Source organism: Bombina bombina, chromosome 2, assembly GCF_027579735.1.
Source record: "Bombina bombina isolate aBomBom1 chromosome 2, aBomBom1.pri, whole genome shotgun sequence".
Classification (NCBI taxonomy): Eukaryota; Metazoa; Chordata; class Amphibia; order Anura; family Bombinatoridae; genus Bombina; species Bombina bombina.
Genome location: NC_069500.1, coordinates 55,485,406 through 55,498,595, shown reverse-complemented (window position 1 = coordinate 55,498,595; position 13,190 = coordinate 55,485,406). Strand labels below are relative to the sequence as shown.

The following is a 13,190-nucleotide window of genomic DNA, read 5'->3' as shown; positions in this document are numbered from 1 at the left end:
GATACCTAGGTAGGTGCCTGGAGCACTACATGGCAGGAAACAGTTCTTGCAAATGGCTAACATAAAGTGCTCCAAGTCTAGAAATGTGCACGCTCCTGAGCTTACGTCCATGTTTTTCTATATACCAAGAGAACAAAGAAAATTTGACAATTAAAGTAAATTTGAAAGTTGTTTAATATTTTATACTCTGGCTGAATCATAAAAGAAACATTTTAAGATTCAAGTCCCTTTAAGTTATGGAGTATATTATACGTCTTTACCTTGATATAATCTCTGATAGGCATCTCTTTAAAAGGGACATGAAACCCCCAAAAAATATTTCATGATTCAAATGGAGCATACAATTTTAAATAACTTTCCAATTTATTTCTATTATTTCATTTGCTTTGTTTTCTTGGTATCCTTTTTGGAAAAAACATATCTAGATAGGCTCAGGAAGTGGGAGCTAGCTGCTGATTGTTGGCTGCACATATATACCACTTGTTATTGGCTCACCAATGTGTTCAGCAAACTCCCAGTAATGCATTGCTGCTCCTCCAATAAAGGATTCCAAGAGAATTAAGCAAAATGTTTAATAGAAGTAAATTGGAAAGTTATTTAGAAGTGTATGCTCTATCTGAATCATGACATAAATTATTTGTTTCATGTCATTTTAAAGGGACATTCTACACAAACATTGGTATTGTTTAAAAAGATAGATAACGCCTTTACAACCCATTCCCCAGCTTTGCACAACCGACATTGTTAGATTAATTTACTTTATAACATTTAAACCTCTAAATTTCTGCCTGTTTCAAAGGCTCTATTGACAGCCTCTTAATCACATGCTTTTGTATTTGCTTTTTAGAACAGGAGACTGATAGTTCATGTGGGCCATATAGATAACAAATGTGTTCACGCCCGGGGAGTTATTTAAGATTTAGCACAACACAGTACTAAATGCAACTCAATAGATTTTAAATAGTCACAGTCATAGAAGAGGCTTAGATAGAAGGTAATCACAGAGGTAAAACGTATATTAATATAACCATGTTGGTTATGCAAAACTGGGGAATGAGTAATAAAAGGGATTATCTATCTTTATAAACAATAAAAATGCTATTGTAGACTGTCCCTTTAAGTCAGGCAGCCAACCAAATCCTGTGCTGACCCAACCCCCTTTCAGTTTTACTACAAACCTGGGGGAAGGGTAACACACTCAACCAGCAGTTTTGAGATAGATGCGGAAGACTGAGCTTCAGTTCCTGGATAGAAACCTCGATCACTGTATTGTCCAAAGAAATCCAAAATGGTTGAGGTTTATGGCTACAATATATGTCTAGAAATTCACTTTCATTTTTAATTAATGATTATCAGACTGTACAAGGAAGTAAGTCATCTTCAAATTAAAAGATTCCAAAAAAAAAAAAAAAAAAAAAAAAAAAAAGATAAAAATTAAATAGCATAGAAATTAAAAAAAAAAATTTTATACTAGAAAACAATCACCTTGACACATGTATTCTAGGAATGTCCAAATTATTTTACAAGATCTACTAAATTTATAAATGCACAGCAGGTTAATAGCAATTAACTGCACTGTAAAATTTATGCATTAAAACAAATGCTTTAAAAGTGATTTGGTAGCAATTTTTTTCTTCTTTATTGCAAACCCTTTGAAAAGTACATATATATATATATATGCGCAACACATTAAAAGTTAGATTTAAGAGCATACATACACTGTACACTGCACACACACAAGAATAATGCATCAACTGCTCTCTTTAAACAGCTCTTCACTCTGGCTGCACTGTGTTGAGGAAAACACAGTGCTGCTTGAAGAAAACAGCATGATGTGGAGCAGAAATCGCTAACAGTTCCTTCATGTTGCCATTCTTTCTGCAGACATCCTGCATTTTCTGCGATGACATCTCAGATCACAGCATGTTCTGACTTGGGGTATAAATATATATATATATATATATATACACACATATATATATATATATATATATATATATATATATACACATACATACAGTAGAATGTGTGTTTCTTTTCTCTATCTCTTTATAGGTTTCTCACTGGAAGTGGAAAGACCAATCCCGGTGTTCTGACAGGACTGGCTTAATGTGTTTCTGTTGAAAGTCATTTTAATGTTATCTCTTTTTAAATAAACCATTCCAAATGAATGTCTGGGTAGTAATTCAATGTTTGAGTTTGCCAAATACAAGGTTTTCTACAACCTGGAAAACAAGATTACAATAAAATTCAGACATTCTCTAAAAAAAAACAACACTTTTTTTCCCTCTCCAGTATATTTTGTCACGATTGCCAAAAAAAGTAACATGACTTATAAATCTGTAAAGCATCAGCGTATGAATGGTTTCTCCTTAATGTAGTAATATCATAGACCAGTGTTTCCCAGGTCTAATGTACTCTCACGATTATCTAGGTTGGCACTGAGAGAGTTGTTACTTTAAACAATGCATGCTTTAAATTGATAATGTGTTAATAAGCAGGAGTGTCATATTTGGCAAGAACTTCAGCACAGCAACTTGAAAAAACATCAGCAAAATTATTTATTTTTTCACTTTGACTGTAGAGAAAATTGAGTTTCTTGGCCTGAGATTTGCTCAAAAGACTTCTGGTTTCAATTCAATTTGTTGAGAGTAGAGGGAAAAGACTGCTTAACCCACTAGCTGCCGGATACGCCAAGAGGTTGTGGCAGAAATCAACAAACACAAAGCATAAATGGATATCAAAAGGGACACTAAACCCAATTTTTTTCTTTAAATTATTCAGAAAGAGGAGCAATTTTAAGCAACTTTCTAATTTACTCCTATTATCAATTTGTTTTCATTCTCTTGCTATCTTTATTTAAAAAGCATGAATGTAAAGCTTAGAAGCCAGCCCATTTTTGGTACAGAATTTGGGTTACGCTTGCTTATTGGTGGCTAAACATAGCCACCAATAAGTAAGCACTATCCAGGGTGCTGAATCTAAAATGGGCCGGCTTCTAAGCTTTATATTCCTGCTTTTTACATAAAGATTGCATGATAACAAAGATAAAATTGATAAGAGTAAATTAGAAAGTTGCTTCAAATTGCATGCTCTATCTGAATCATTAAAGAAAAATAAATTGGGTTTAGTATCCCTTTAAGTATTAAATAAATGCAAATATAAGATTAGCCTGAAAACAATATGCAGGTTTTTGTATACTATGCAAGTTGTTTCCAAATTAAAGAAATAAGTGTAAAGTGTTAGTTTCCATAAAATAATGGTTTTCGCTATGTTGTAACCTAGTTTTCCTTTGGTTTAAAAGGGACATAAAATCCAGAAAGAAAGTGTTCTAATGTGTTAAGGTGGAAATGCTAAACACATACATAAAGTCATCACCAGGCCAACAATGTACTACTGAGAGCTAGCTGATCATAACTTGAGAGCTAATGTATACCTCCCATACATTTGTGGCTAATATCAGGGACCATTTTGTGGGGTGAGATCCTGGTTGGCAGTTTGTGGGCGTCTGGATGTTTTATGAGAGGGGTTAAGGGAAATTAAAAAAAAAAGGGACACATGGCTGTCTCAGATGGACAGCTAGCTCCCAGTACTGCATTGCTGTTCCTGAGCCAACCTAGGTATGCTTTTCAAGAAAGGTACCAGGTATTCCATTAAAAGCCTATTATTATCTCCTCTGCTGAGGCCAGTGAGGAATAGTTTTAAATTACTTGAGTAACAGTTTCACAGCATTTAATGTCCCTTTAAATGTATTCCTTGCATGATATTTCCATCAATAATAAAAATTAGCTGGTGGGGACCTGTATCATTATTTGTTTAGAATTTGAGATATCTGACCCAGAAACTGAAACAAAGCAAATGAACAAACATTCACAATACGTAAAAGCGAAAACACAGACATATCAGCCGCATCTGTATAAACCTATACATTAATTTTATTTTTCCTTTTTTTTAAAATATACCTTTAAATAGATTCTGGGTTCATGTCACTGTAGATAATAAATTAATATGGTCCTGTAAGGGTAAAACTTATTTTCCTATGTGAAGGAATTTAATTTGAAATAAATTATAATTTTAAGTGATTACAAACACCTTTAGTTCCCAAGTAATAATGCATATTTATTTATGATAATTTATGCTAATTAACATTGTTGGTATTTTTCCAAGAAAGGTGGCTACAGTATATACTTATAACTTAATTATTACAACCAACACATTAAAATATACCTGGGTATTACACCATATGCTCTGGGTATTATATACATAATATTCTTAGCTAATGCAACATTGCAAAACATGACTATTTGATGAACTACTCACCCCCCCCCCCCCGGCCTCAAGTTTGAACTCTTCAGCACTGTGAGTTTAACCCTTTGACAACCGTGTTAATTTGTCTACATTGGAAATGTTCCGATGTAAACAAATTGAAATCCCACAATCGTGATCGCGAGATTTCAATGATGGGATCGAGTTATGGGGGCGTCCCTATGACGACGCTAGGCATGCTCTCCAGAACGCAATTGCATCCAGGAAGCACCGTTGGCTTCAGAACAGCAAAACGGCTAGGACGTTCTATTCCGTCCTAACGGTGCTAAAGCCCAGCGCAGTTTGGACGGAATAGAATGCCATAACGGACTAAAAAGGTTAAAGGAATAGTGTAGTCAAAATTAAAGTTTTATGATTCAGGTAGAGAATGCAATTTTAAGCAACTTTCTAATTTACTCCTATTATCAAATTGTTTTATTCTCTTGATATCTTTATTTGAATGTAAGCTTAGGAGCCAGCCTGTTTATGGTTCAGCACATGGGTAGCACTTGCTGATTGGTGTCTAAATGTAACCACCAATCAGCAAGTGCTGAACCAAAAATAGGCCAGCTCCTAAGCTTACATTCTTGCCCATTCAAATAAAGATACCAAGAGAACGAAGAAAAATTGACAATAGGAGTAGATTAGAAAGTTGCTTAAAGGGACACTGTACCCAAAAAAATTATTTTGTGATTCAGATTGAGCATGACATTTTAAGCAACTTTCTAATTTACTCCTATTATCAAATTTTCTTCTCTCTTGGTATCTTTATTTGAAATGCAAGAATGTAAGTTTAGATGCCGGCCCATTTTTGGTGAACAACCTGGGTTGTCCTTGCTGATTGGTGGATAAATTCATCCACCAATAAAAAAGTGCTGTCTAGAGTACTGAAACCAAAAAAAAAGCTTAGATACCTTCTTTTTCAAATAATGATAGCAAGAGAACGAAGAAAAATTGATAATAGAAGTAAATTAGAAAGTTGCTTAAAATTGCATGCTCTTTCTGAATTACAAAAGAAAATTTTTGGGTACAGTGTCCCTTTAAAATAGCATGCTCTATCTGAATCATTAAAGTTTAATTTTGACTAGACTATCTCTTTAAAAAAGAGCCACGTTTAGTTATCTGTTTTTCAAGAACAGAGTACAGAGGAACAGTTGTCTGCATACAATAGACCAGCCCATGAGGGCTACATCTTAAAAACCCAAACATTGTATATTAAACATTTTCTTTTTGCGTTATGTAATGCAACAAAAACTAAATGTTTGCAATAACAGCCATCCCAACAGATACATAATACAATTCAAATATTAGGAGCCAGAGAAAAACTTCTGGGATTTTTGCCATGTGTTTTATACTGCTGCCACTAATCTTATAGTTTAAGAAGTGTCTGCATAAATGCAACTAGTTGTAACATAGAACTTGGGCAATGATAGGATCCTATACAGTTGGTTGCCAAAGTCATCAGTAATGTGTGTATATTACTAATTTATAGAACATGCAAATTTGGCACAATTTTGTTTATAGATGTACGGCATATTTCTCGTCATGTGCCACTTACAATTATATAAGGCTTTTGGCAATGTCATTTAAAAGGCTAAATTGAAATTATGATTAATGACACCACAGATTTATATATAAATATATAAATATAACTAGAGGTCATGACTTTGTGGGTTTAAAAATCTAAAAGAGACCACAAATAGTTGAGATCGGGGATGGAAAATACCATTTGATGAAGTCTGATACAGTATTTTGAAACATACCCAGTATTTCATGGATACGAAAATGTTAAAAATAAATCAAATACATAATAATAATAATAATAATAATGATGATCAAAAGGATTAAGAAATATTTAATGATGTTTCAGCTAATCCTGTTGGCACCACAAAATTCCAAAATATAATTTTATATAAATCCAAATTTGTGAAATGCGTTGGTAATTTTTTCAGACTGATTTTTCCATTTTCTTTTATGCTCTTCATTCTGGCCCATAAATATAACATGATAAAGGAGTTTTCATCCAGAATGACTATTTCTGAGAAGTCAAGTAAAATACTTACCTGGAATTAACCCATTGGCTGACAGAGGGCTGCCACAGTTACAATTAAAGGAACAGTAAAGTCAAAATTAAACTTTCATGATTCAGGTTGAGCATGCAATATTCAACACCATTCCAATTTACTTCTATTTTCTAAGGTACTTTGTTCTCTTGTTATCCTTTGTTGGAAAGCATACCTATGAAGGCTCAGGGACAGTAATGCACTGAGAGCTAGATGCAGATTGGTGGCTGCACATATATGCCTCTTGTCACTGGTTGATCTGTTCAGCTTCTCTCCAGTAGTGCACTACTGTTTCTTCAACAAAAGGATACCAAGAGAGTGAAGCAAAATGAATAGTAAAAGTAAACTGGAAAGTCGTTTAAATTTATATCCTCTATGTAAACTATATAAAAAAAAAGGGTTGTGTTTCATGTCCCTTTAATTACAAACTTTCTGGAAGCTAAGGAGGTCCACATATTTGCCCGAATCAGTAACCAGCCCATCAATTTTCTGCTTTGACAGGAAGAATGGGACGTCATCTGTTGCATCTATTTTTCCTAGTTCTCCCATTTCAATAGCAACCAGAAGAAAAATCTATTCCAATGTACATTCTACTACACCTCTAAAACAGGCACTACCTTTAAAAGGAGCATTAAAGGGACATGTATCCTATTTTATTTTTATTTCATGATTCAGATAGAGCATTCAGTTTTAAACAACTTTCCAATTTACTTCTATTAGCAAATTTACTTCATTCACTTAATATCCTTTGTTGAAGAAACAGTAATGTTCTACTGGGACCCAGTTGAACACACCTTGTAAGCTAATGACAAGAGGCATATATGTGCTTTCAATAATCAGCAGCTAGCTCCCAGTAGTGCTTTGCTGCTCCTGAGCCTATCCAGATATGCTTTCCAAAGGATACCAAGGGAACAAAGCAGATTATCTAACAAAAGTATACATTTGTTTAAAATTATATGCACTCTCTGAATCATGAAAGTTATATTTTTCGATTTTCCTGACCCTTTAAACTGAATATAGTTCCCCATCAAAAGTTTAAGTATTGTAAAAAAAAAAAAAAACACGTTATTTATTTTGCCTGCTTCTCTAGTAATTTGTTTCTTATTCCCCCCCCCCCCCCCGCTAATTCTAGCTTCCTGCAGTTTTCATATTCTTGACCATGCAACATATTTACACAGTTATTCCTTGATATGTGCAGGAGCTCATTTGTATATGTCCCTAAATGTAAAAAGCAAACAAGATAAGATAAACATACTTAAGTCATTTCAAGGAGTATCACTTTGGACTGCAAAACAACTGCAAATGTTGCTAAGGAAATAAAAATGTTCATACTTTTAGTATGCAGATGAGAGAGATACTTTGAAACCTGCACTCACTGGAGTTTTCACAACAATTGAAATTGATTGTGGAAAAATAAGTGCCATTTTGGAGGCTAAGCACATTCCTCAGACCAGGAAGTTACTTATTTTTCTACAATAATATACAATTGTTTGGAAAAGTTAGGATCTTGACTATTTTCTATCTATAATCTCAGTCTGGCACCCTGGGGGTTGTATGTTCTTCGCTTTATAGGGACAGTCTAGACAAAAATAAACTTTCATGATTCAGATAGGGCATGTCATTTTTCAACTTTCCAATTTACTTTTATCATCAAATTTGCTTTGTTCTCTTGGTATTCTTTGTTGAAAGCTAAACCTAGGTAGACTCATATGCCAATTTCTAAACCCTTGAAGGCCGCCCCTTATCTCATTGTATTTTGAAAGCTTTCCACAGCTAGACGGCTAATATGCAAGTCTGTCAAAAGAACTGAGATAAGGGGTCAGTCTGCAGAGGCTTAGATACAAGGTAATCACAGAGGTAAAAAGTACATTAATATAACAGTGTTGGTTATGCAAAACTGGGGAATGGGTAATAAAGGGATGATCTATCTTTTTAAACAATAACATTTCTGGAGAAGACTGTCCTTTTAAGCCATTTCTAACACAGAGTGCCAAGTTACTGTTATTAGCTCAAAATATGATCTAGGACATAGATAAAAAATAATATTAGAAATTCTATTGTAATGTTACTACACTAAGTACACATATTGTTCAGTCTAAAGTTTTAGCAATTCCTAAAGTGTGTATTAAATGAAAAGGGAATTATTACTATGTAGTAACAAAGGGGACGCGATACAATTAGCTACAGCCTGAATTATCACTGAAGTAAGAAAGAGTATCCGGTACGGGCAGTGGAACGGCGCAATATATGAAAACATGAAAGGGCAATTATAAAAAAAATAAAATAAGCGTTTACAAAGCCTTTCATGAATGAAAGTCACAATCTTTTACTTTATGATTACAAATATTGTAATTACAAACAATGATGTTTACCATCACTAAGTAAAATTAATTTACTCTTATAAAACCCTTAAAAGGGACATGAAACCCAATTTTTTTCTTTCACAATTTAGAAAGGAGTATGCTACTTTAAACAACTTTCCAATTTACTTCTGTTCTCTAATTTGCTTCATTCTCTTGATATCCTTTGTTGAAAAGCATATTTAAATAGGCCCAGTAGCTGCTGATTGGTGGCTGCACATAGATGCCTTGTGTGATTGGCTCACCCATGTGCGTTGCTATTTATTCAACAACGGATACCAAAAGAATTAAGCAAATTAGATAAAAGAAGTAAATTGGAATTTAGTTTAAAATTGTATTCTGTATCTAAAATCAAGAAAGAAAAATTTGGGGTTTCATGTCCCTTTAACTAAGCTCCATCATCAAAAGTTACCCCCCCCCCAAAAAAAACAGCGTCCAAACCCACATATACTTGTGAGCTGCCAGGAGACTTACAATGCACTACCACAGACTGTATTTCCACCCCCCTTTGGCACATACACTGTTAAAACACATAACTAAAGCATGCAGCAGTTCAACTGAAAACCTAAAGTCAATATTTAGGGATGAAACCTCCACTTCCCTGGAGAACAGATGACTTGGGATTTGCATTCATAAAATACAGTACATTCAAAAAACATCATTTTGCCTGATTTCACAAGCATTCTGTGTGCACTAAACAAACACATTTGGTGATATGATACATTGTTTTATTTTTACAGCTGTCACATTTAATGAAACACATTTATTTTGGACACCAAATCTCTAATAATTTTGAGCCTGTCTGTACTCCTCCCAATGAATCATCTGAGCGCACTCAATGTTACCACCAAAACAAATACTTCTAGCTCATTGCTAGTATCACATATCTAATGTATATATACACACACACATATATATTTGTGTTTTAGATTATATATATATATATATATATATATATATATATATATAAAAACTAATATATATAAAAACTAATATATATATATATATATATATATATATATATATATATATATATATATATATATATATATATATATATATATATATATATATATATATATATATATATATATATATCTCAAGGAGAGGCCCCAGGAGCAGCTGAGAATGTTGTACAATTATGCAGTGAACTGTTGAACTGTCAGAGAAACTGAAGAGGTCAAAATGGAGGGAAAAAAAATCAATTCTCTGGTAAGCTTTACTCTGAATACTACTGACATTAGCATATGGAATATATAGAATACAAATCTGACATGCTTGTTTAAAAATACATTTAAAAAATAAAACTGCAAACATGATGGTTGGTGTGCTGAATATTATTTAAATGTGATGAAATATAAGCAGATTTGTCTGGGTCTCCCTGTGCTAATTGTATCCTTAGAACTAGAATCCAATGTGAAGCTTATGGGAGAACCCAGGAGTCGCCCATAACAGCCCAGAGGCTGACAAGTAGTGTCCTGTCAGTTGTTTTTATAGACTGGTTTTAACATGAACACATGATCCTTGTGCACTCTGTGTTTTTTTATTTTGCCTCCACAGGACCCTCCTTCACCACACGCCAAAAGGCAGAGGGTAAAAGGGTAGGGGGGAGTCTGTATATTTCTTTCCACTGACTGAGCACCTCTAGTGGATAAACATAAGCACTATCTGGTCTCTTAGGCACAGACAGCAAGATTATCAGTACACTGTATTGGAAACGGAAACAGATAGGAAATCCTGCTCACAGTGGCTGTCTGCAATTCATAGAGACACTTGTGTGCATAAAGGGGTCTCTTGTTAGCCCAACCTAGACACTATTTGTCACCAGGAACTAATGGTACATTTATTGCCTAAGTGGATGCAGCTTTCTATTCAGCTCATGACATTTATCAAGACACTGACTGAGTGCTGCTTAAAGCTGGGATCAATTCAGCACCAATCCTTCCCTATCATCTTCATGGCTGACTACATGACAAGGGTATAAGATAAATATAGACACCAGACGTATAATGGATAATCATCCACTGGCAATGGGTTGTGCTGAACACAAGTCGCATGTGAGGCTAACAATAATATAATGAAAGATTCATAATCATTACCAGGTGCACTTAACCCATTTGGCTGCCCTTTCTGGCAGCCAAGGGGTTAAAGAGGAAATAACAAAGGTTATGTTATCAAAAGCAAACAAAATTCCCTGCAGCAAATGGAGCTGCCATTAAATCCCACAGATCCTATAGATCAAATTAAAAAGCAGTATGTTAGCACACACAGGGCTGAAGCACTCACCTAAACAACCACAGCAGCTGCTGCTCTGACACGCACACACCATGTTGGGGAAAGTACTAGACAGATGCCATTTGAGCGACAAAGATCACAGTTTTTTTTCAATTTTATTTTTGTCCCCAAAGTCCCCAAACCTAAAAATAATGTCACCAAAAACTAGAAATATAGGAAACATTAGGGGATTCTCCCTTCTCCATCAGCAGCTGCTATGGCACTTGTCCCCCTGAAGTAGAAAGAAACCTAATGTCAACCCTGGGTGACCTTGGAAAGTCATTCTGTAAATGCCTTATAAAAAATATAAATATTAGTAATAATAATAATAATATAATAATAACAATTAAAATAATATGAACAGCCGGCAGAATAGATTGGCTAAAACTGGTAGTAAATATTTACTAACAAATAAATTGTAAGAGAAAACACATAAATGGGTTAACCCTTTGGCCGCCACAGGGGACTGGAGGGAGATCATACCTCACAGGCAACCAAGGGGTTAAACATTGCGTGCCCGCCTTGGACGGTACCTACCTACCCATATTCCATGCAAGGCGAGCAGCTCCTCGGTTCAGATCTTGCGCTCCAGAGCCAGTGAGAGCTCCCACAGGGGCTGCGGAACCGCCAGGAGCATCATAATCTGTCACATTAAAAAAACAAAAATCCAGACTCTTCTAAAAAAAAAAAAAAAAAAAAAAACCAAAAAAAAGGGGGCAAAATGGCGTCTCCTACTCCACGAGTCAGAAAGAAGAATAAAAATCAAATAAAGCTCATTTTCCAGATACACAAAATTGTATTAAATCCTTTTAAATAGGTTGGGATTTTTTTGCTCCAAAATAAAGTAATTTTTGGTGAATTAAAGCTCCTTTTTTTTCGCAGCGGGGAAGGTTTTGCTGATCACTGCAGTTTAATCAGAGCTGAGCCGCCTACTATGCTCGGTAGCCCCCCCTCCTCTCTCCTCTTTCTTTTCTTTCCGTCCTTTTTTTTTCCAGGAGTAGCAAAAATAAGTTGAAAAAAATATACAATGTATCAAGATTTATTTGTCAATATTTTGTTTTAAAAAAGGCAACAACAAAAACCCAAATCAATGCTCCAGATATATCCTCAGTAGTGGGGAGGTTGCTGCTGGGCTCTCAGGGGCTCTCTGTGGCTGATCAGAGCTGGAGGGTTTTCTCTCTCTCTCTTCCCCCTTCGGGAGGGAGGTAAAGCTGTTTAATCAGATCTGTGAGCGTGATCTGCTCCAGCCCCCTCCTGTCTGTCTCTCCCCTAGTCCTGCAGTAGCAAAAAAAAAAAAAACTAATGGTAATGAAGCAGCAGCCAGGGCTCAGAGCTGGGTTAATACACTCAATACTGCCACTACCTGACATAACATGAACACTGTGGGAGGAAGTGTCAGGTTTTTTCCTCCTAAAGCTAAACCTTTTAATTTCTAATCATTTTCCTGAAAAAAAAAATTACAGGCAATCTATCAACATTGTATACAAATGTCCAACTGCTTTTAATATTGTATTTCATTTTATTGCAGGAGTGGAATTTTGTATTATTATGATGAGTCCTATCCAGTAGCTAACAATTTACTATAATGAATCTTAGCACAGAGGTCATGTGGTTGGCCCAAGGTCATAAACACAGTGTATAGAGAAGTATATTTGTTATTAATTGTTGTATTGTTTCAAATGTGTTAGTGATTAATTCAGAAATGATTGTTATTGTGTCTAGTTCACTGCTTGGTATCCAGAGTAATAGGCAGAACGACAAATGGTGAATGGATAGATAGATAGATAGATAGATAGATAATAGGCAAACAGATGCAGTTTGATCTACAGATAGACATATGGGCATACTGCCATCTAATATGTATATATAGATAGATAATATATAGATAGATAGATAATAGATAAATGGACAGAATGACATATAGATTAGATACATAAATAGAAAATGACTAGTCACACATACAGATAGACAGACTGACAGATAATAGTCAGACAGACAGAGAGACAGATACAATGATAGAAAGAAATAAAGATAGATAGATAATATTCAGACATACAAATAGAGAGACAAGCAAACAGAGATAGATACAAATATAGATTTGATAGATAGATAGATAGAAAGAAACTAGTCAAACATACAGACTGACAGATAGATAGATAGATAGATAGATAGATAGATAGATAGATAA

The 13,190-nt window shown here is 34.7% G+C and overlaps 1 protein-coding gene across 2 annotated transcripts in view; it reads right to left on the bottom strand.

Moving 5' to 3' along the window:
* Positions 1–12,265, bottom strand: part of SETBP1 (SET binding protein 1) — a 283,742-nt gene extending 271,477 nt beyond the window's left edge. Inside the window, exon 1 of one of the 2 annotated variants that reach the window (XM_053701056.1) lies at positions 11,540–12,265. The gene's annotated coding sequence lies outside the window, so the exon portion shown is untranslated. The remainder of the gene's footprint in view (positions 1–11,539) is intronic. The other variant, XM_053701055.1, reaches the window with a different exon arrangement.
* Between the last annotated feature and the right edge of the window lie 925 nt (positions 12,266–13,190).